The sequence below is a fragment of the Cherax quadricarinatus genome, chromosome 2 (genome assembly GCF_038502225.1).
Source record: "Cherax quadricarinatus isolate ZL_2023a chromosome 2, ASM3850222v1, whole genome shotgun sequence".
NCBI classification, from domain to species: Eukaryota; Metazoa; Arthropoda; class Malacostraca; order Decapoda; family Parastacidae; genus Cherax; species Cherax quadricarinatus.
Window position 1 is genome coordinate 52924365 of NC_091293.1, and position 27039 is coordinate 52951403.

Sequence of the window (27039 nt, forward strand, 5' to 3'; positions counted from 1 at the left end):
TCTTTTGCTTTCGTAGTGAGTGATTTTCGTGTGCAAGTTCGGTACTAGTCCCTCTAGGATTTTCCAGGTGTATATAATCATGTATCTCTCCCGCCTGCATTCCAGGGAATACAGGTTCAGGAACCTCAAGTGCTCCCAGTAATTTAGGTGCTTTATCTCCGTTATGCGTGCCGTGAAGGTTCTCTGTACATTTTCTAGGTCAGCAATTTCACCTGCCTTGAAAGGTGCTGTTAGTGTGCAGCAATATTCCAGCCTAGATAAAACAAGTGACCTGAAGAGTGTCATCATGGGCTTGGCCTCCCTAGTTTTGAAGGTTCTCATTATCCATCCTGTCATTTTTCTAGCAGATGCGATTGATACAATGTTATGGTCCTTGAAGGTGAGATCCTCCGACATGATCACTCCCAGGTCTTTGACGTTGGTGTTTCGCTCTATTTTGTGGCCAGAATTTGTTTTGTACTCTGATGAAGATTTAATTTCCTCGTGTTTACCATATCTGAGTAATTGAAATTTCTCATCGTTGAACTTCATATTGTTTTCTGCAGCCCACTGAAAGATTTGGTTGATGTCCGCCTGGAGCCTTGCAGTGTCTGCAATGGAGGACACTGTCATGCAGATTCGGGTGTCATCTGCAAAGGAAGACACGGTGCTGTGGCTGACATCCTTGTCTATGTCGGATATGAGGATGAGGAACAAGATGGGAGCGAGTACTGTGCCTTGTGGAACAGAGCTTTTCACCGTAGCTGCCTCGGACTTTACTCTGTTGACGACTACTCTCAGTGTTCTGTTAGTGAGGAAATTATAGATCCATCGACCGACTTTTCCTGTTATTCCTTTAGCACGCATTTTGTGCGCTATTATGCCATGGTCACACTTGTCGAAGGCTTTTGTAAAGTCTGTATATATTACATCTGCATTCTTTTTGTCTTCTAGTGCATCTAGGACCTTGTCGTAGTGATCCAATAGCTGAGATAGACAGGGGCGACCTGTTCTAAACCCATGTTGCCCTGGGTTGTGTAATTGATGGGTTTCTAGGTGGGTGGTGATCTTGCTTCTTAGGACCCTTTCAAAGATTTTTATGATATGGGATGTTAGTGCTATTGGTCTGTAGTTCTTTGCTGTTGCTTTACTGCCCCCTTTGTGGAGTGGGGCTATGTCTGTTGTTTTTAGTACCTGTGGGACGACCCCCGTGTCCATGCTCCCTCTCCATAGGATGGTAAAAGCTCGAGATAGGGGCTTCTTGCAGTTCTTGATGAACACGGAGTTCCATGAGTCTGGCCCTGGGGCAGAGTGCATGGGCATGTCATTTATCGCCTGTTCGAAGTCATTTGGCGTCAGGATAACATCAGATAGGCTTGTGTTAACCAAATTCTGTGGCTCTCTCATAAAAAATTCATTTTGATCTTCGACTCTCAGTCTGGTTAGCGGCTTGCTAAAAATTGAGTCATATTGGGACTTAAGTAGCTCACTCATTTCCTTGCTGTCATCTGTGTAGGACCCATCTTGTTTAAGTAGGGGCCCAATACAGGACGTTGTTCTCGACTTTGATTTGGCATAGGAGAAGAAATACTTTGGGTTTCTTTCGATTTCATTTATGGCTTTTAGTTCTTCCCGCGATTCCTGACTCCTATAAGATTCCTTTAGCTTAAGTTCGATGCTTGCTATTTCTCTGACCAGTGTCTCCCTACGCATTTCAGATATATTGACCTCTTTTAGCCGCTCTGTTATTCTTTTCCGTTGCCTGTAAAGGGAGCTCCTGTCTCTTTCTAATTTACATCTACTCCTCCTTTTCCTTAGAGGAATAAGCCTTGTGCATACATCGAGCGCCACCGAGTTAATCTGTTCTAGGCATAAGTTGGGGTCTGTGTTGTTTAGTATATCTTCCCAGCTTATATCGGTTAGGACTTGGTTTACTTGGTCCCACTTTATGTTTTTGTTTTTGAAGTTGAATTTGGTGAATGCTCCCTCGTGACTAATCTCATTATGTCGGTCTGGGGCTCCACGCATACATGTCTGAACCTCAATTATGTTGTGATCTGAGTATATTGTTTTTGATATGGTGACATTTCGTATCAGATCATCATTGTCAGTGAAGATGAGGTCTAGTGCATTCCCCAGTCTAGTAGGCTCTATTATTTGCTGGTTTAAATTGAATTTTGTGCAGAGATTTAGAAGCTCGTGTGAGTGTGAGTTTTCATCAGAGCTGCCTCCTGGTGTTATTGCTGGAACAATATTATTTGCTATATTCCTCCATTTTAGGTGCCTTAAGTTGAAATCCCCCAGGAGCAAGATGTTGAGTGCAGGAGCTGGCAGATTTTCCAGACAGTGGTCAATTTTTAACAGCTGGAATTGCTGGGATGTTGCATCCGGAGGCTTGTAGACTACCACGATGACTAGGTTTTGGTTCTCGATCTTTACTGCTAAAACTTCCACTACATCATTTGAGGCATTAAGCAGTTCTGTGCAAACAAGTGACTCTGCAATGTACAGGCCAACCCCCCCCCCTTTTGCCTGTTCACTCTGTCGCATCTGTATAGGTTGTAACCTGGGATCCATATTTCGTTGTCCAAGTGATCCTTTATGTGGGTCTCAGTGAAAGCCGCGAACATTGCATTTGCCTCTGCAAGCAGTCCACGGATGAAAGGTATTTTGTTGTTTGTTGCTGGCTTTAGACCCTGTATATTTGCAAAGAAGAATGTCATCGGACTGGTGGTATTGTTGGTACTGGGGGGGAGGATTTTTTTCCGGCATTAGTATCTGTATCTGTTGGTTTGGCGTGGAGGCCATCGACTGTGGTTCCACTCCATGAATGACTGGATTTGGTGTACGATTTCTGCCATTTCCTGCCAGTTTTTTTTTTCCTTCCTGGCACTAAAAAACCTCTCCCTCTTGGGTGGCTGTGGCTACCCAGGTTTTTCCATGGCCTGGATGTTTTGTATCTTTTTGTCCCCTTTAGATGGTGTGCCTGGCAATTTAAGTTATAGCACAGTCTTTCCTGTACTGAAGAGGTACACATTTCAGGGTGAAAAAGCTTACAGGAAAGGAGTTTGCATTTTCCTGTTGTCATATGGGCGCGGCATTTTCTAGGGTGGTCATAGTTGCACGTCCCATCTGTTTTTCCAGATTTCCCATGCCTGCAGATGCCAAGTGCATAGTATGTGCACAGGCTTGGTTTCCGTTTGCCTTGGGTTTCTGTGACTGTATTCCTTGTTGGTGCATGTTTACCTGTCTTATTCCTATCCTCACTAGCACCAACAATGGAGCTCCCACCAGTTGTTTTTGGTAATATATCCTCACTAGTGCTAGTGGAGTCCTCTTGTTTGCTATTTCCTGTGGTATTTCTAGTTTGCAATATTGGTTTTATCTTATTTTTGACTACACTTGTTTTCCCACTACGGCTCCTGTCTCCCAAGATGTCATGTGGCCCGGTGGCCTGGTGGTTAAAGCTCCCGCTTCACACACGTAGGGCCCGGGTTCGATTCCCGGCGGGTGGAAACATTTCGACACATTTCCTTACACCTGTTGTCCTGTTCACCTAGCAGCAAATAGGTACCTGGGTGTTAGTCGACTGGTGTGGGTCGCATCCTGGGGGACAAGATTAAGGACCCCAATGGAAATAAGTTAGACAGTCCTCGATGACGCACTGACTTTCTTGGGTTATCCTGGGTGGCTAACCCTCCGGGCTAAAAATCTTTTCTTTTCTTTATTTATATGCATTCCTTCCTGCGTATAATTCCCGACTACCTGGACAAAATCTCCAGCTTCGCAATTACTGACTACTAGGACATCACCTCCAGCCTTACAGTTTCTGACTACACTGACTACACTGACCTAATTTACCCGAAATGCTGAGCATAACAAGTGACTTCCTATATAGTATATGTCATTGATGTCAGCTAGGACTGTATACCATGTACATGTACTTGTAGTAAATAAAGATATTATTATTTTTATTATTATTATTATTATTATTATTATTATTATTATTATTATTATTATTATTATTATTATTATTATTATTATTATTATTATTATTATTATGGAAGTAAGGGAGTAAATGGAGAAATACATGAATCCGAGGGGATTAATGATGGAGGAACAGAGTGCAGAGGCTTATAAAAGAAGCAAAGGCAAGGTCTTGCCTTTGCTCCTTTTATAAGCCTCTGTACTCTGATCCTTACCCTTTGGAATTCATTCAGCGCTGCAATATCCTGTCTGTTTACCTTAAATCCTTTTAGCGACTGATCCCTGAATTCGATATTATCCAATATCTCGGCAGTCATCCAGAGTTCAGTTCCTCGCTTAACTCTAGCCTCTTTAACTTGTGCAATATTATCAACGATGACAGTGAACATGGTTTTGAATTTTTCCCAGGCATCATTTACGTCCGTGCAACTTGTTATCACTGTCCACTCACAATTGTGTTGTCTACCTACCAGTACTTCTTTGCTGTAGTACATAGTTGACCTCATTTTTATGACTCAACTTGACTCACGAAATCGTAATGACACGATTACAAACAAACCATACCACGGACGGGGATAGAACCCGCGATCAGAGTCTTGTGTAGGCCTATCCGCTCCCTAATAACTTTCTGGGTGCAATAAATGATGAAATGATCACTAGGACCTGTGGTAATGACGCTTGACTGACTAATGTTTTCACTGCTGTTACAGTATTGTGAATGAGTACAGCGTTATCCGGGTTGGTGCGTTAATTATATTTGAGTGTGACTATTTCAGCCCAAATTTTGCTTGTATCTATTATATAGCCCGTTATTTTGTTATTGATAACAGGTATTGAAGTCTCTCAGCATTACTGTCTCAGTTGTTGCACATCCAAGCAGTGCCGTTAAAGCAAGGACTTCAGGGGCTGCAGCCCAGGGGTCTCTGCCAATTTACTGATATTATGAAGAAATTTGTTTCCAAGAAATTACGCAAAACAAATGTTTGAATTTTAATTGTGGTTAGCCTTATAACAATAAATTTATCATTTTATTAACTTTTTTCCTTTTGAAAATATTACTGGGAGGCCTCACATTACCTGTAGTCCAGGGGCTTACAAAATTTTAATCCAGCTCCGCATGCAGGTACTGTACTTGAGGAGCAATAATTGTGGCTGAAACAAAAACCTGAGCAGCATGAGCAGAAGTGTGAGGAGTGTGCCGGTGGGCACATCAATAGTAAGGTTGTCAGCGATAATGGAAATGATGAATGTAGTGGCGGAGGCGGTAAAAGTGACGGTATTAAGAGTGGGGATGGTGACAGTTGAAGAACATAGTGATGGTGTCAATAGTAATGACAATGTTGATGAGTAATGGTGATGTCGATAATAGCTGTCATATTGATGAGCGTGGTGGTGGTCGATGATGATGGCATTAATAATGATGAGTGTAATGATGATAGTGGGGAGGATACAAGTGGTGATACCACCTACCATACATTCACAAACGAAGAACGCAATGCTCTATAAATTCAGGTTCTCACGCGGCCTCGGTACTGGATGTGCACTTACAAGATTCTTGGAGAAGGGAAATTCAGATAAAGTAAATAATGTTTACATTCTGTTTGGCAGATTCTTTCATTATGCTGAGAAACTAAGTTTTATTCTTAAGTTTTGTTCCAGAACTTCTATAATGGAACAAATCTCGTATAAACTTTTTATCCTCAGCTGGAATATTGCACTACTTAGGAAAAGATTTCCTGACCTATACCATAAAGCAGCTCTGAACCCATTATTGTTGTGCCTACAAAAGTGCAGAGCCCCGGAAAGATCCTGATCTAATAAATCGCCTTCATTTGCCACATATAACCTCAAATCCACTAACTCTGTATTCTTTAAGTTAAAAAGTCGTTTCTCTATCAATGTCTTGTAATTAAGAAAACGGAGGGATGGATTATGAAAACTGGAACTGACCTCCGCATGAACCAGATACATGATCTATGTCAAGTAAGGCAACAGCGACACTTCCCTGATCCATGGAATATTACCCCATTCCAAACCATTACTCTCACTTTTTACCAAAAAATCTTCAACCACAACCAAAACTTTACCTTGAAGCCAAGCAGGATGCCTTAAACTGTATTTATGCCTCAGTCACACAGCACTCTCTGCCACAAATTATGTATGCTGATGGATCTGTTCATCAATCCACTGGTACAGCTAGTAGTGCTGGTGTTGTCATACAGAGTAATGGCTCTTGTATCAAAAATGGAGCACGCATTAACAACTGGACCTCTTCCCTTCTTACTGAACTCAGTTCTATACTTCTTGTACTCAAATGTGTCCATGTATCTAAAGTCGACAACTGTAACTGATTCTCTGTCACTATATCATCCATAAATTCTCTTAACTCCATGAGTATCAGTTGTGCAGTTCTTGTGTCAAAGCCATACACAGGTATGGTAAGATTGTAGACAGTGGAATCAGAGATATGCCTTCAAGGAGGGAGTAGAGTACAGTATTTGTCTGCCAATTAATAGTGTCACGCACACGGTAGGCTTCTTTAATCGAATACAGAAGAGGCAGCAGAAGCAGTGGATAAAGACGATTCAATTAGTTCATCACCCTCGAAGACGTAGTTTTGAATTTATCCACTGCATCTGCTGCCTTCTCTGTATTCGACTGAAGAAGCCTTACTGTGTAGGTGAAACGTTCTGGTATATAGATTCCTAACTGTTGTACATGTGTCTTGATTATCAACTTGTCGGTTCTATAGATCATTATTATATTTAATAAGGTTGTGTATAAAAGCTGATTCAACTCGACGGCGGCTTTGAAGGCTAAGAAAAGGGTTGATAGTTTTAGCAGAGGACCAGTTAATAGGATGACATGACAAAAAAGCATTGTCAGTGTTTCTAATGCGAAAATATCTTTTGTGTTCTTTAAGTCTGTCAGAAAGAGATCGGCCAGTTCCAGCAAAGTATTGGAGTGAACGGGAAGAGCAGGAAATGGAGTATGCAACTGAGAAGTATTCACAAGAGAAGTATAAAGAAGGTTAGTGCAAAGAGCATTAATATGATGAAAAGGAAGTTTGATATCTAGAGGACGGACGATGTTAAGATTTTGAAGACTGAAAACGAAGGGACGGCAAGGAACGGGAGATTCCACAGAAGTGTGTTTGGTGAAGAAGAAAGTCCGTTTAACTTGAGAGTAGGTAGAGTTTATGAAATCGGAAGGATTGCCAAGGCGAGAGAATGAGCAACGAAAAGTGGAAATTTCAGATCCAGGAAACTGTGGGCCACAGATACGAAGAGAGCGAAGGAGAGAAAAAACAAGAACTCTATTCTATTGCCACTACTACTACTACTACTACTACTACTAATACTAACGTTGTTGCAGCTGTACTGTTACTGCTGCTGCTGTACTACTGCTGCTGCTGCTGCTGCTGCTGCTGCTGCTGCTGCTGCTGCCGCTGCCGCTGCCGCTGCTGCTGCTGCTGCTGCCGCTGCTGCTGCCGCTGCTGCCGCTGCTGCCGCTGCTGCCGCTGCAGCCGCTGCTGCTGCCGCCGCCGCCGCCGCCGTCGCCTCCCTCTGTTCTGTCCACTGGCCTTCTCTGCCCTCCTCTTATTGAGCTGTGATTTGACAATGGTCCAGGATGGACCGAAATGTTAACCTTAAAGTCTTCTTCTAAGTGCTGGTTCTCGGCAAATTTACCTCTTTCCGCACAAATTCCTAATTGTTGGGAACTGTTTGGTGCGGCGCCTTTAGCACTGTAGTATTAAAATTATTGAACTCTGTGTTAAAGTTACTTGATGTACCTGAAAATTTATCGATTAATGATGATGCGACAATTACGTAGAATGAATTGAATCACTTTGTCACTGTGAATGCTTCATAGCATTTCTCATTACCAATATTTAGCCCTATGTTAGTCCAGCTACAGATTATTGTTGTCATTACTTTCTAGGATTGCTCCAATATGCATAGATTTTTGAGTAGCAGTGCATTGCCTTTGCTTCTTTTATAAGCCTCTACATTTTGTTCTTTATCTTGAGAAATTAATTTAGCATTGCAACGTCCTACTTATTTCCCATAAATATTTTCAACAACTGTTTTTCGAATTTGATATTGGTTAAAATTTTACCGGTTATTCAGAGTTCAGTTCCTGTTGTCCTCACCATCAACGATGACGATGAATGTGGTTCCAAATTTTTCTCAGACATAATTTATATCTGTGCAACTTATTATTACAGTTCAGCCACAGTTCTGTACATTATTTATCAGGGTGTCTTTACTGTACTTTCTAGTTGATCTCATTCTTATTGTCCTGCGCAGGCTGATCCATTCTCTATTGATTTCTTTTTCTGATGCAGTAAGTGATATGATGGTAACTAGACCAGTGGGAAAGATGCCTGATTGACTAATGTTTCCAGATCATTTACATAATATTTAATTAAGTGTGGTGCCTGAAGACTGTGTTATCCAGGTTGGTTCATTAATTAATTTAGTGTAATTACTTAATCCTAAAACGTGCTTGCATCTATTATATAACCAGTTGTTTTGTTGATGAAAACATATATTGAAATACCTCGTATGACTGTTCACAACTGTGTTCATTTCTGGGCAATACTCTTGCAAAGTATTCTAAAAACTGACCATCAGTGTGAGGTTATTAAACAGTTCCTATCTGTATGAGTTTCGTCTTGAGTAGCAACACTTCAAACCTCAGAGCCTCCAGATTATTTTCATACAAGTCGGGTCTTGGGTTGTAAGTTAAAAAAATTCTTACATAAGCACATATTACACCACTTTGTCTATTTCTATCCAGGCATTTTATGCTGCAGCCTTTCATTCTGACTTCGTCTTCAGTCGCTGTGTCTTCTAACAAGGATTCAAAAACAGCAGTTACTGCAGCCTTAGTTTTATATGCTAGAATCCTTACGTCTGTCATTTTAGGTAAAAGTGACTGCATTTTGTTTCGTCCTCGTATATTTGGTTGCAATCGTTGCTAAAGATTGTGTATACACCTGCGAAGGGTTGATCTTGTGACTAGTGTCCCTTACTGACGATTGTGGTGGATGCAGAGATAGTTACCTGGAATTCGGTGTTGGAGATGTGTTTGGCAATCGAGTTGGTGGAGAGTACTACATATCTAAGCTGTTAAGTGTCTTACTCATCTGCAGAGCCCGGAGACAATCATGGAGGGGCCGGTAGCCTCAACTCTGCAGTCCATAAAACTTCCTCAGTGGAACGCATAGGAACAGAAAGACATTGATTACGACCACAGCACAGCTTCTGAATTAGACCAAGATTTATTCCACAGGTGGAGGTGCTGTTTCTGTTAACAGCAAATTCACACAAAAAAAAAAAAACTATTCTTCGAGAAACTCGGACTAGTCATCTTAGGATTAAGACCCTCATCAGGACGCAGTTCCTGACGAGTCAATCAATCATTCAGCTTTCTCTCTTCAGTTTGACTTGTTAATAGTCCAAGACGAACCTTAAAAGTCGTCATCAGTTTGTGTCCTAAGTGTGAGTTATTTGTGTAATGTGTCAGCCAAGGTAATGAAGCAATTTCTTCTTGGAATGAGTTAAAAATTCTAGGACTCTTAAAAGTGTTGATTTCCAGCTCCTGAACTTCTTTGCAGGGCTGAGTTATAGCTCCGACATTTCTTCAGAGTTCAGTCGCAGCTGCAGTGCTTCTTTATAGTTTTGAGGTTCTCCCTGCATTGGTGTGCAGGGAGCTGAGGTTATGTAATGACTCTTTCTCGGATCGCATATTGACAACAGCAAATCTAGTATATTGCTGTAATGTTTGGAGAAGTTACAAATAATCGAAATTTTAAATAATCAAACATCATCATGTAACTACATGTGTCTTGGGCGTTACATGTTCGAGACGAGATGAGCAACCAAAAGGGCTCAGGAATTGAAACTTAACTCAGTCCAACACTCAATGAACGAGGACTATCAGGTGAAACTATTTTGGCTATATGCGTAGAGTTTTGTATACTACTTAGCACGACCTTTAAGGTTTCGTAGCTGATGATCCCTTGCTAGAATACTTAACGATATCCTCACTGCCCTACTTAAGTCTTCAAGCTCGGGCTGACAGATTTCAACACCTTGTATGAGCCTCATCCTGCGTGATGTAATGCGACAGGAAAACGGCTTTGCTTCCATTGTACAGCTATGATATTAAAGAATAGGGTAGCAGCCTAATACTGATGTATCAAATTTTCATTTAATTGAGAAAGCTAGAGAAACAATAAAGGCTCTCAAGAGGAGGGGCGGGACTTAGTATTGCAAACAATTCACAGAAACCAGTAGACTGCTCATGCCTCCTACATTTTCATTGCTTAAAGCCTAGTGCTCCACAAGGATTCCGTTTTTTTTTTTTTTTTTTTTTTTTTTATTCGCCGGTATTCTCCCGGCCCGGGTCTTTTCCAAGTAGTGGTGACCCGGCCTTGGCTCCCTATCTGGGGAGTGTCTCGAGACTTAAGTCTCCCATGGGAGGAGGTACAAGTCCCCCCTCATCTTTGGGACCAAGTGTCCCCAGGCCTAGCCACATTCCCCGCCCTCACGGGGCTCGTAGGGAGAAGCTAGGCCTCTGGTCTGCCATCTACCCCGCCTCAAAGGGGCTCGTGGGGATGGCAGTCTTATGAGCTGCAGATGGTAGCAAGCTCAGGCGACGACAGGATACCGTTGCCAAAAAGTACATATTCCCATCGTTGCTCTCCTTACATCCCTATTTACAAAAGGTATTTTTATCTTATATTTTTCATCACTTTCAAGGGGAATAGTGTCAATAGAATCTTTATTTGCACAGTAACTATTTTGTAGGATTTAAGCCTACAAAATATGAAGCCTATACATTGACGTGATCAACATGTAACCATCAAGCCTCACAAAAGTTAATATTGTTAGTTTGACAGTTTTTTACACCTCATACACATCCTATGGGCGGTGGCAAAAAAAAAAATCACAGAATTATATATTTTTGTTTGAGAAAATATAATGTATTTTGCAAATGCTTACAGAGGCGGTGGTCACCGCTAAGACCAGCTACTTTTAGGCAGACATTAGTGCTCGTTTGTATCAGTAACTTCAACACCTGTGACTACTATTATTTTTGCTGTGTTCTTCAGAAGTACAGGCACTTGACAACTGCATCACTATACTCCTAAACTTGTTTAGGAGGTCAACATGCAAATAATTTTCTTTTTCGTTCAAGATCATTTCATCAATTATCGAATATAGATTTATTTGTTTTAAGCTCAGTTTATTTATTTTATTGATGTGAATCACAAAAGCTTTAGCAATAACAATAATTCCTTCATGAAGCTCTCCAAGGGTCTTATTATTATCTTTAATTTGTATTCTGAGCTCTTTCATTGTACTCATATATTTTTCATATTTGGCCTTGTCAAGAGGATCAACAACTTTCTTCCAGACATATTGTGTCTCAGTTCTATGATTCTTCGATTCATGGTTACATCCGTCACTATTGCATGGTTCATTTAAATAAGCGAGACAGTCCTCATTAGCTTTTCTGGTCAGAAGTCCGGTAACTAGTCCAGTACTTAAGCCGACGAGATCCAATGCCTAATCCAATTGCCGCTCCCACTGGGCCACCAAAGTTGCCTACCTGCGTCCCCATCAGTGCTCCGGCACCTAAAGCACTTCCAATTCCTGCAATGAGGGCAGTGCCAGTCCCAGTCCCAGTCACTGCAGCAGTAAGATTGCTTGGAACTTTACACATTTTCTTACAAGTTTTTTGACAGCTATCACAGTTATGGACATGGTACCCAATAATCACTGCACATTCTACCCTTGAATTTTTTTCGAGTTCATTTGTCTGTTTTTTAATTTTGCTTAATTCTTCTTGCTGATCACGAATTGGGTCTCTTAGTTCAACAGTGTTCTTTATATTGTTGATAAGAGAAGCTTTAGTTTCTTCAAAAGATTGTTTTTCCTCTAGAAGATCCCTTGTTTTTTGGGGGTTTACAGGAATAGATTTCTGTAAATCTTCAAAAATGTTTGCATACTCTGCTTGCATTCTGTTCCATCTATATTTAAGGAATGTGAGCCTATCTTCCTGAGAGGCATTATCATTATGCATGGCATACAAATGCCAGTTATCTAGTTGATATGAGTTGACAAACTGAATTCGGGCATGTTTCACAACATCTACAACTGCTGAAGTGTCATCAGAAGCAAATGTAGCCAGAAGTTGTGTTATATCAACAATATTGTTCCCTAGTACAGAGGTAAACTCTTCTAACATTTGTATCTGATATTTCGATAACCTGTTTTGATTTGCTTTGGCCACCTAAGGTCATCTATTCCGTAGTTGTTAGTCAGAAAAACATTCAGTCTCTCTATGGGAACTCTCTCACAGTCTTTTCTAGTGTCGCCAAATCCAGGCGTATCTATCAACATATAATTATAGTCATAAGGTACTGCAGGATGATGAGCCACTATGTAGGCAGGGATGTATTCTGTTTGACTCTCTACTTGAAGAAGGTTTTCACGTATAACTTGATCTTTCAGTTGGATCCTAAAATTATCTTCAAGGCTGACGCCGAACAGATAGTTAATCATAGCGTTTATGACACTGGTTTTTCCAGCACCTGTCTGCCCCTGAAGGATGACTGACCTGATGGGTTTCTCATTCTTATGTCCGATGACCATCACTTGTATCTTGTTATCTTCATCTCTGTAAATAACTTCTGTGTTTATCTCATAGGTTACGATTCCTTCCTCTCGTCCTCCACAGAACTGGAATTCTTTATTAAGTTCTCCAGCTGGGTATTCCTCATCTTGTTGCACCACCTGGTACTCAGCGAAACATCAGATATTTATTAACCATCTTCATGTTTTCAGGAGTGTACTGTGGTACAATCATTTGACATTGAATAATATACTAATAGATTGGGTCTTCAGTGAAGTGATCTTCATCAAAGGAATTGAAGCTATCCCTCTCTTACTCTAATCACACCTAATTTCTTCCCTAATTCCCAAGGCGTTGTATGACTTTCACGAATTTAACGCTTTCACATTAATATATAAAAAAAGTAATTCAATACACCTTCCTCAGTGAGAAGGTTATCACTATACTTCTCACAAAATGTGAGTCTAGTTAACGACAACGTATAATCCAAACCCACCTAATTATAATACAGAAAAAGTAAGCTAAATACAACCACCTCACACCACAACAATCTCACACCACAACAACCTCACACCACAACAATCTCACACCACAACAACCTCACACCACAACAACCTCACACCACAACAACCTCACACCACAACAATCTCACACCACAACAACCTCACACCACAACAACCTCACACCACAACAATCTCACACCACAACAACCTCACACCACAACAATCTCACACCACAACAACCTCACACCACAGCAATCTCACACCACAACAACCTCACACCACAACAACCTCACACCACAACAACCTCACACCACAACAACCTCACACCACAACTTGCCTCACACCACAACCACCTCACACTACAACAACCTCACAATACAACTTGCCTCACACAACAACAATCTCACACCACAACCACCTAACACCACAACAACCTCAGCCTCACACCACAACTTGCCTCACACCACAACCACCTCACACCACAACAACCTCAGCCTCACACCACAACTTGCCTCACACCGCAACAACCTCACACCACAAGTTGCCTCACACCACAACAACCTCACACCACAACAATCTCACACCACAACATCCTCAACCTCACACCACAACTTGCATCACACCACAACCTCACACCACAACTTGCCTCACACCACAACAACCTCACACCACAACCTCACACCACAACTTGCCTCACACAACAACAATCTCACACCACAACCACCTCACACCACAACAACCTCACACCACAACAACCTCACACCACAACTTGCCTCACACCACAACAACCCCACATCACAACTTGCTTCACACCGCAACCACCTCACACCACAACCTCACACCACAACAACCTCACTCCACAACACCCTCACACCACAACAACCTCACACCACAACAACCTCACACCACAACAATCTCACACCACAACAACCTCACACCACAACAATCTCACACTACAACAACCCCAACCTCACACCACAACAACCTCACACCACAACAACCTCACACCACAACAACCTCACACCACAACAACCTCACACCACAACAACCTCACACCACAACAATCTCACATCACAACAACCTCACACCACAACAACCTCACACCACAACAACCTCACACCACAACAATCTCACACCACAACAACCTCACACCACAACAACCTCACACCACAACAACCTCACACCACAACAACCTCACACCACAACAACCTCACACCACAACAACCTCACACCACAACAACCTCACACCACAACAACCTCACACCACAACAACCTCACACCACAACAACCTCACACCACAACAACCTCACACCACAACAACCTCACACCACAACAACCTCACACCACAACAACCTCACACCACAACAACCTCACACCACAACAACCTCACACCACAAGTTGCCTCACACCACAACAACCTCACACCACAACAACCTCACACCACAACAACCTCACACCACAACAACCTCACACCACAACAACCTCACACCACAACAACCTCACACCACAACAACCTCACACCACAACAACCTCACACCACAACAACCTCACACCACAACAACCTCACACCACAACAACCTCACACCACAACAACCTCACACCACAACAACCTCACACCACAACAACCTCACACCACAACAACCTCACACCACAACAACCTCACACCACAACAACCTCACACCACAACAACCTCACACCACAACAACCTCACACCACAACAACCTCACACCACAACAACCTCACACCACAACAACCTCACACCACAACAACCTCACACCACAACACACCACAACAACCTCACACCACAACAACCTCACACCACAACAACCTCACACCATAACAACCTCACACCACAACAATCTCACACCACAACAACCTCAACCTCACACCACAACTTGCATCACACCACAACAACCTCACACCACACCAACCTCACACCACAACTTGCCTCACACCACAACAGTCTCACACCACAACAACCTCACACTACAACTTGCCTCACACAACAACAATCTCACACCACAACCACTTCACACCACAACAACCTTGCCTCACACCACAACAACCTCAACCACAACAACCTCACACCACAAGTCACACCACAACACCACAACAATCTCACACCACAACAACCTCAACCTCACACCACAACTTGCATCACACCACAACCTCACACCACAACTTGCCTCACACCACAACAATCTCACACCACAACAACCTCACACCACAACTTGCCTCACACAACAACAATCTAACACCACAACCACCTCACACCACAACAACCTCACACCACAACAACCTCACACCACAACTTGCAACCTCACACCACAACAACCACACCACAACAACCTCACACCATAACAACCTCACACCACAACAAACTCACACCACAACAACCTCACACCACAACAAACTCACACCACAACAACCTCTCATACCAAAACAACCTCACACCACAACAATCTCACTCCACAACAACCTCACACCACAACAACCTCACACCACAACAACCTCACACCACAACAACCTCACACCACAACAACCTCACACCACAACAACCTCACACCACAACAACCTCACACCACAACAACCTCACACCACAACAATCTCACACCACAACAACCTCACACCACAACCTCACACCACAACAACCTCACACCACAACAACCTCACACCACAACAACCTCACACCACAACAACCTCACACCACAACAACCTCACACCACAACAACCTCACACCACAACAACCTCACACCACAACAACCTCACACCACAACAACCTCACACCACAACAACCTCACACCACAACAACCTCACACCACAACAACCTCACACCACAACAACCTCACACCACAACCTCACACCACAACAACCTCACACCACAACAACCTCACACCACAACAACCTCACACCACAACCTCACACCACAACAACTTCACACCACAACAACCTCACACCACAACAATCTCACACCACAACAGCCTCAACCTCACACCACAACTTGCATCACACCACAACAACCTCACACCACACCAACCTCACACCACAACTTGCCTCACACCACAACAGTCTCACACCACAACAACCTCACACTACAACTTGCCTCACACAACAACAATCTCACACCACAACCACTTCACACCACAACAACCTCAGCCTCACACCACAACTTGCCTCACACCACAACAACCTCACACCACAACAACCTCACACCACAAGTTGCCTCACACCACAACAACCTCACACCACAACAATCTCACACCACAACAACCTCAACCTCACACCACAACTTGCATCACACCACAACCTCACACCACAACTTGCCTCACACCACAACAATCTCACACCACAACAACCTCACACCACAACTTGCCTCACACAACAACAATCTCACACCACAACCACCTCACACCACAACAACCTCACACCACAACAACCTCACACCACAACTTGCCTCACACCACAACAACCTCACATCACAACTTGCTTCACACCGCAACCACCTCACACCACAACCTCACACCACAACAACCTCACACCACAACAACCTCACACCACAAGTTGCCTCACACCACAACAACCTCACACCACAACAATCTCACACTACAACAACCTCAACCTCACACCACAACAACCTCACACCACAACAACCTCACACCACAACAACCTCACACCACAACAACCTCACACCACAACAACCTCACACCACAAAAACCTCACACCACAACAACCTCACACCACAACAACCTCACACCACAACAACCTCACACCACAACAACCAACCACAAAAACCTCACACCACAACAACCTCACACCACAACAACCTCACACCACAACAACCTCACACCACAACAACCTCACACCACAAAAACCTCACACCACAACAACCTCACACCACAACAACCTCACACCACAACAACCTCACACCACAACAATCTCACACCACAACAACCTCACACCACAACAACCTCACACCACAACAACCTCACACCACAACAACCTCACACCACAACAACCTCACACCACAACAACCTCACACCACAACAACCTCACACCACAACAACCTCACACCACAACAACCTCACACCACAACAACCTCACACCACAACAACCTCACACCACAACACTCTCACAGCACAACCACAACAACCTCACACCACAACAACCTCACACCACAACAATCTCACACCACAACAACCTCACACCACAACAACCTCACACCACAACAACCTCACACCACAACAACCTCACACCACAACAACCTCACACCACAACAACCTCACACCACAACAACAACCACACACAACAACAACATCACCACAACAACCTCAACAACCTCACACCACAACAACCTCTCACACCACAACAACCTCACACCACAACAACCTCTCACACCACAACAACCTCACACCACAACAACCTCACACCACAACAACCTCACACCACAACAACCTCACACCACAACAACCTCACACCACAACAATCTCACACCACAACAACCTCACACCACAGCAATCTCACACCACAACAACCTCAGCCTCACACCACAACTTGCATCACACCACAACAACCTCACACCACACCAACCTCACACCACAACTTGCCTCACACCACAACAGTCTCACCTCACACCACAACAACCTCACACCACAACAACCTCACACCACAACAACCTCACACCACAACAACCTCACACCACAACAACCTCACACCACAACAACCTCACACCAAAACAAACTCAACCTCACACCACAACTTGCATCACACCACAACCTCACACCACAACTTGCCTCACACCACAACAATCTCACACCACAACAACCTCACACCACAACTTGCCTCACACATCAACAATCTCACACCACAACCACCTCACACCACAACAACCTCACACCACAACAACCTCACATCACAAGTTGCCTCACACCACAACAACCTCACACCACAACAACCACCTCTCACACCACAACAACCTCACACCACAACAACCTCACACCACAACAACCTCACACCACAACAACCTCACACCACAACAACCTCACACCACAACAACCTCACACCACAACAACCTCACACCACAACAACCTCACACCACAACAACCTCACACCACAAGTTGCCTCACACCACAACAACATCACACCACAACAACACCACAACAACCTCACACCACAACAACCTCACACCACAAAAACCTCACACCACAACAACCTCACACCACAACCTCACACCACAACAACCTCACACCACAACAACCTCACACCACAACAATCTCACACCACAACAACCTCACACCACAACAACCTCACACCACAACAACCTCACACCACAACAACCTCACACCACAACAACCTCACACCACAACAACCTCACACCACAACAACCTCACACCACAACAATCTCACACCACAACAACCTCACACCACAACAACCTCACACCACAACAGCCTCATACCACAACAACCTCACACCACAACAACTTCACACCACAACAACCTCATACCACAACAACCTCACACCACAACAATCTCGCACCAAAACAACCTCACACCACAACAACCTCACACCACAAAAACCTCATACCACAACAACCTCACACCACAACAACCTCACACCACAACAATCTCGCACCAAAACAACCTCACACCACAACAACCTCACACCACAACAACCTCACACCACAACAACCTCATACCACAACAACCTCACACCACAACAACCTCACACCACAACAACCTCACACCACAACAACCTCGCACCACAACAACCTCACACCACAACAGCCTCACACCACAACAACCTCACACCACAACAACCTCACACCACAACAACCTCACACCACAACAACCTCGCACCACAACAACCTCACACCACAACAACCTCACACCACAACAACCTCACACCACAACAACCTCACACCACAACAACCTCACACCACAACAACCTCACACCACAACAATCTCACACCACAACAACCTCACACCACAACCTCACACCACAACAACCTCACACCACAACCTCACACCACAACAACCTCACACCACAACAACTTCACACCACAACAACCTCATACCACAACAACCTCACACCACAACAACCTCACACCACAACAACCTCACACCACAACAACCTCACACCACAACAACCTCACACCACAACAACCTCACACCACAACAACCTCACACCACAACAACCTCAACACCACAACAACCTCACACCACAACAACCTCACACCACAACAACCTCACACCACAACAACCTCACACCACAACAACCTCACACCACAACAACCTCACACCACAACAACCTCACACCACAACAACCTCACACCACAACAACCTCACACCACAACAACCTCACACCACAACAGCCTCACACCACAACAACCTCACACCACAACAACCTCACACCACAACAACCTCACACCACAACAACCTCACACCACAACAACCTCACACCACAACAACCTCACACCACAACTTGCCGCAGCAATGGAGCTCTCATCATAGTCCAGCAACTTTAAAAATGAATGTAAAATAAAATATTTATTCTCCGTAAATATACACGAGTGGTCATACATAACTTTTTACTGGTAGTAATTTTACACGGAGAAGCCCCTAGCTGAGCTATCCATTTGGGGCAAAATATGATAAACTTAAACCAACGCAAACTTACTTTTCTCCTATTCCAAATTTCTTATTTCATGCTCCCTTCCCTCTATTCCACGCCCCCTGGACACGTTACAATTACTTAAAAATCTAAATAAGTCAACTTACAGTTTGCTTTGTAAGATCCTTGGAAGAAGAAGTGAGTGTGAGTCCTGGGTAAGACTTCCATGCTCTGCCAGGACGCACACTACTGCTCCATGCTTATTTTATCCTCACGCAAATGTTGCCAATTAATCCGTTTGCAAGATGCCTTTTTTTGTCCCTCATTGGTCCTTTTGTTGCAGTTATGATTGTAATATTTCTTACAAATTACCCTCCAAGGCAGCTTCATCGTAAAAGTGTCCATGTAAGTCGTATCGTAATCACGAATACTGATGTTCTTATTTTTTTTTCTTTTGAAAAAATTCGTAGACATGAGAAGTGTCCATGGAAAACGAATTATTAGAAACAACAGTAACATTAACAATAACAGTGAAAATAGCAGCAACCAAACATCATCAACAGTAACAATAACACCATAAACAACTAACAATTTCTTCAAGAACAGTAACAAAAAAAAAAAGCGATAACAACGACAGTAAGAACAAATAACAATGCGAAACAACGACAGTAACAACAAACAAAAACACCAAAGAACAAGCACCAAACAGCAAGCACCAAACAACAGCAACAAACACAATAACAACAAATATCAAACAACAACAACAACAAATACCAATCAACAACAATAAAACAGCAGTATCAATAACAACAGCCTCAAACATCAAAAACAAAAGCAAGAACAACAGCAACAACAAAAAAAAACCATCAACAATAACAACAAATAAAAACAGAAAGAACAAACACACCAACAAGAACTAGGTGTGTTTCACCCCCTGGTACCTTAACACACACTACACGACGACCAGATGTCCCTCAGAATCCTCAAGAATATAAAATATATCCAAGAAAAAAAAAGAATACGGAATTCAATGCATTTATTCTAAATGTTAGCAATTAACGTACTCTTGAATAAATTTACGTAATTAGTAGTGGTGGTAGTGGTAATTGCGGTAGTAGTAGCAGTAGTGACAGTAGTAGTAGCAATAGTAGTGGGGGTAGTAGTAATAATGGTAGTAGATGTGGTAGCGGTGGAGGAAACAGTAGATTACACTACCACACGGCTCTACCTTCCTGCTCAGGTTTAGGTCTTCATGTATGGAGGTGTTATGTATTGTTATCTTTATTACTATTATATAGATTATATACTGAGCGGCTCTCAGGCACAGTAACGAATGGAGGGAGGCACAGTAATAGAGATGCACAGTATAGTTATGGAGGTACAATACGAAGGGAGGGAGGCACAATGTAGGTTGGGAAGATTCAATGAAGATAGTAATGAGCGTGTTATTAGGACTATAATTCTTTTTCAGGCTTCTGCTTCAAGCAGAAGAATGCACGTTAAGACGTGGAATGAATAACATCTTTTTCACTGAGAAAGGAAGAAGTCAGCAAGCATTTTCTGAGCATTGGGGGGAGGGGGTTCGGCTTTACATAAGAACATAAGAACATAAGAAAGGAGGAACACTGCAGCAGGCCTGTTGGCCCATACTAGGCAGGTCCTTTACAATTCATCCCACTAACAAACATTTGACCTACCCAATTTTCAATGCTACCCAAGAAATAAGCTCTGATGTGCAAGTCCCACTCAAATCCAACCCATCCCACTCATGTATTTATCCAACCTAAATTTGAAACTACCCAAAGTCCTAGCCTCAATAACCCAACTAGGTAGACTGTTCCACTCATCTACTACCCTATTTCCAAACCAATACTTTCCTATGTCCTTTCTAAATCTAAACTTATCTAATTTAAATCCATTACTGCGGGTTCTCTCTTGGAGAGATATCCTCAAGACCTTGTTAATATCCCCTTTATTAATACCTATCTTCCACTTATACACTTCGATCAGGTCTCCCCTCATTCTTCGTCTAACAAGTGAATGTAACTTAAGAGTCTTCAGTCTTTCTTCATAAGGAAGATTTCTAATTCTATGTATTAATTTAGTCATCCTACGCTGAATGTTTTCTAACGAATTTATGTCCATTCTGTAATATGGAGACCAGAATTGAGCTGCATAATCTAGGTGAGGCCTTACTAATGATGTATAAAGCTGCAGTATGACCTCTGGACTTCTGTTGCTTACACTTCTTGATATAAATCCCAGTAATCTATTTGCCTTATTACGTACGCTTAGGCATTGCTGTCTTGGTTTAAGGTTGCTGCTTACCATAACCCCCAAGTCCTTTTCGCAATCTGTATGGTTAAGTTCTACATTATTTAACTTATAAGTGCTAGGGTTATGGACACTCCCGAGCTTCAGAACCTTGCATTTATCTACATTGAACTGCATCTGCCACTTTTCTGACCAAGAGTAGAGTTTGTCTAAATCCTCCTGAAGTTCCCTAACATCTACGTTTGAATCAATTATCCTACCTATCTTCGTGTCATCGGCGAATTTGCTCATATCACTAGTAATTCCTTTATCAAGATCATTGATATATATTATAAACAACAACGGGCCCAAGACTGATCCCTGTGGAACGCCACTTGTTACTGATCCCCACTCGGATTTAACCCCATTCATGGACACTCTTTGCTTCCTGTCTGTGAGCCATGATTCGATCCACGAGAGCACCCTTCCCCCAATGCCATGAGCTGCTACTTTCTTCAACAGTCTTTGGTGCGGAACTCTATCAAATGCCTTACTAAAATCTAAGTAAATAATATCAAATTCTTTATCGTGGTCAACAGCCTCAAAAGCTTTACTGAAGAAAGTTAATAAATTAGTTAGACAAGACCGGCCTCTTGTGAATCCATGCTGAGTATCATTAATCAAGCTATGTTTATCGAGATGGCTTCTTATAATCTCAACTATTATTGACTCTAGTAATTTGCCTACAATTGAGGTCAGGCTTATTGGGCGGTAATTTGACGGTAACGACTTGTCCCCTGTTTTAAAAATAGGAATTACATTAGCCATCTTCCACATATCAGACACTGCACCTGTTTGAAGAGATAAATTAAAAATATTAGTTAATGGTTCACAGACTTCCATTTTGCATTCCTTTAGAACCCTTGAAAAAACCTCATCAGGACCCGGTGACTTATTTTGCTTCAGTTTGTCTATCTGCTTCACAACCATTTCACTAGTGACTGTGATGTTACATAATTTATCTTCTGATCCACTATAAAAATTAATTACCGGAATATTATTAGTGTCTTCCTGTGTAAAAACCGAGAGAAAATAATTATTTAAAATCGAGCACATTTTTCCTTCACCTTCGTCCTATACACTTGAAAGAACCCCTTTGGATTAGTCTTTGATTCATTAGCGACTCTAATTTCATAGTCACGTTTAGCCTTTCTAATCGCCTTTTTTACTTCTCTTTTAAGCTGAACATATTGGTCACTAAGGTTAACCTCTCCTCTTCTGATGCGCCTATAAATTCCCCTTTTCTCCCCTAATAGATGCTTTAGCCTCCTGTTAACCCATTTGGGATCGTTATTATTAGACCTAATTTCTCTCTGGGGAATGTATATACTCTGGGCACTGTGTACATTATTAAGAAAACAATCATAAAAGCAGATCCCTTCATATTCATAAGTATGATTATCGTCAATAAAATCATTAGCTAGATAACCCCAATCAAGATTAGACAGATGTTCCCTAAGTCCATTATAATCGGCAGAACGAAAATCGGGGATTTTTACTGTATTATCATTATTCTTGCATTCCCAATTAATGCTAAAGGTGATGGATTTGTGATCACTTGCGCCAAGCTCTTCAGTGATCTCCAGATTATTCACGAGTGTTTCCTTATTTGACAAGACTAGGTCTAGCAAATTATTACCCCTGGTAGGTTCAGTTACACTCTGTTTCAGAAAACAGTCCTGAACTGTTTCCATGAAGTCACTGGACTCTAGATTACCTGTCAAAGAATTCCAGTCAATTTGGCTAAAGTTAAAGTCCCCTACTATGACTACGTTACTGTGTCCAGAAGCCCTAACAATTTCGTCCCAAAGAAGTCTCCCTCTATCGTGATCCAAGCCTGGAGGTCGGTATATTACACCTAGAATTAGTTTTTCTTGACCCTCCACGAACTCTACCCAAACAGACTCTGTTACTGCTCCATCTATTTTTATACCTTTTTTTATGCAACAATTAATATTTTCTCGAACATACAATGCAACTCCTCCCCCCTTCCCATTACATCTATCCACATTGAATAACTTAAATCCCTGAATATTACACTCAGCAGTCATATCCCGACTCTTTAAATCATACCACGTTTCAGTTAATGCAATGATATCAAAGTTCCCAGCACATGCTGATGATACAAAGATAGGCCGCACAACCCACTCTGAGGAGGACATCAATGAAATCCAGGACGATTTGGACAAACTAATGTCTTGGTCCGAAAAATGCCAGATGAAGCCCAATGTGGACAAGTGCAAGGCACCTGCCCTCGGAAATGAAAACAACCATCGAAGCTACAATCCAGGTGAAGTAGAGCTTGATCATACAGAACGTGAAAAAGACCTGGGAGCCACGGTAAGCAGAAATCCAAAGCCAAGACAGCAGTGCCTGAGGTGAAAAGTTTAAGAGAAAGATAAACATGCTTTGGACAGAGGTCAGTGAAGGTAATTTTTCACACACTCAGCGCTTTAAAGAACTGTCGTCGGTGGCCCGGTGGCCTGGTGGCTAAAGCTCCCGCTTCACACACGGAGGGCCCGGGTTCGACTCCCGGCGGGTGGAAACATTTCGACACGTTTCCTTACACCTGTTGTCCTGTTCACCTAGCAGCAAATAGGTACCTGGGTGTTAGTCGACTGGTGTGGGTCGCATCCTGGGGGACAAGATTAAGGACCCCAATGGAAATAAGTTAGACAGTCCTCGATGACGCACTGACTTTCTTGGGTTATCCTGGGTGGCTAACCCTCCGGGGTTAAAAATCCGAACGAAATCTTATCTTATATTAACAAAGAGAAATTCACAGATCCGTGTGGAAAGATATAGTGGAGCACTCGAGCTCACGCTGAGTGACGCTAAGTTTGCCAATGATGCTCCTTATTAAATCACTTGTTCTCTCTAGGCTGGAATACTGTTGTACTTTAACATCTCCATTCAAGGCATGTGAAATCGCAGATCTAAAGAATGTACAGAGAAACTTTACTGCTGGGAACGCTTGGAAGAATTTGACTTGTACTCACTGGAGCACAGGCGAGAGAGATACATCGTAATGTACACCTGGAAAATCCTAGAGGAACTGGCCCATCATCTGTACACAGAAATCACTCCCTACGAATAAAAGGCTTGTCAGGCGGTGCAACATATCACCAATGAAAAGTAGGGGCGCCGTTAGTACACTAAAAGAAAACACAATAAGTGTCCTGGGCCCAAGACTGTTGAATAGCCACCCACTATCCATACGGGGAATTACCAATAAACCCCTGGCTGCCTTGAAGAGAGAGCTGAACAGATACCTAAAGTCAGTGCCGGATCAGCCGGGCTGTGGTTTGTACGTTGGACTACGTGTGGCCAGCAATAACAGCCTAGTTGATCAGGCCCTGATCCACAGGGAGGCTTGATCAGGGACCGGGCCGCGGGGGCTTTAATCCCCGGAATACTCTCCAGGTAGACTTCAGGGAGGGTTAGCCCGCCATGATAACCCAGTAAAGTCAGTGCGTCATCTGAGACTCTTGTTTCCATTAGGGTCCTTTAATCTTGTGCCTCAGGATGCTACCCACAATAGTCGACTAACACCCAGGTACCTACTTACGGCAAATTGAGCAGGGACAGCAGGTGTACGGAGACATGCCCATCGTATCCACCCATTCCAGGGACTGAACCACGGACACTCAGTATTTGAGGTGAGTGTGTTGCTAGCCAGCTGTTGTATAAATTCAAGAATCATGTGAATGGGAATAAGGGTGGCATGTGATAGGCAATGACTTCATGCATTGGGCAAGAAAGTATACCATCCAATGCGCGTGAGGAAGATCCAGATGTGAGAGAGTGAGTAATATGAAAAGGAAGAAAGCAGCTGCAATGGATGAGAACAAGACAGAAATGTTGAAAGCTGGTGGAGGTGTAGTTTTGGAGTGGTTGGTGTACGTGTTCATTATACTGAATGAAAAGGGAAAAGATACCTAGGAATTGGCAGAGAGTAAACGGGTTAAAAGAAAGTGAAACGCATGAGAGAGAGATATATCATAATCTACACTTGGAAAATCCTGGAAGGAATGGTCCCGAATCTGCACACAGAAATCACTCCCTACGAAAGTAAAAGACTGGGCAGGCGATGCAAAATGCCCCCAATTAAAAGTAGGGGCACCATTGGTACACTAAGAGAAAACACCATAAGTGTCCGGGGCCCAAGACTGTTCAACAGTCTCCCACCAAGCATAAGGGAAATTACCAATAAACCCCTGGCTGCCTTCAACAGAGAACTGGACAGATACCTAAAGTCAGTGTCGGATCAGCCGGGCTGTGGTTCGTACGTTGGACTGCGTACGACCAGTAGTAACAGCCTGGTTGATCAGGCCCTGATCCACCGGGGGGCCTGGTCGTGGGCCGGGCCGCGGGGGCGTTGATCCCAGGAATAACCTCCAGGTAGACCTCCAGGTAGAAGAATTATAGGAAAATAAGCCTATTGAGTATACCAAGTAAAGTGTATGGTAGAGTTATTTTTGAAAGACTTTTAGGTATGACAGGAAGTAGGACTACAGATGAACAAGGTTTTAGGAAGGGTAGGGATGTGTAGGTCAAGTGTTTACAGTGAACCATATATATGAACAGTTCTTAGATAAAGGTAAAGAGCTATTTTGTTTTGCATTTATGGATTTAGAAAAGTCATATGAAAGGGCGAATCAGGAGAGAAGTGTTGCCAGTGTTGCAAATGGATGAAATAAGTGGTCGGTTATTAAGAGAAGTAAAGAGTTATGTGGAATGTGAGGCTCAGATTAGGATGTATGAGAGAGGGGGATTATTTTCCAGTAAGAGTAGGTTTTAGACAGGTGTGTAATGTCACCACAGTTGTTTAATATAGAGGAGGGATTCTAAAATAGCGAACGTTGGAGTGTTCTTGAGAAGTGTGGGATTAATGGATAATAAATCTGATACAAATTGAGAGTAAAAAAAATTGTTTTATGCCAGTGACAGTTCTTTTGGGAGATTCTGAACAGAAGTTGCGAAGGTTGGTAGACGAATTTT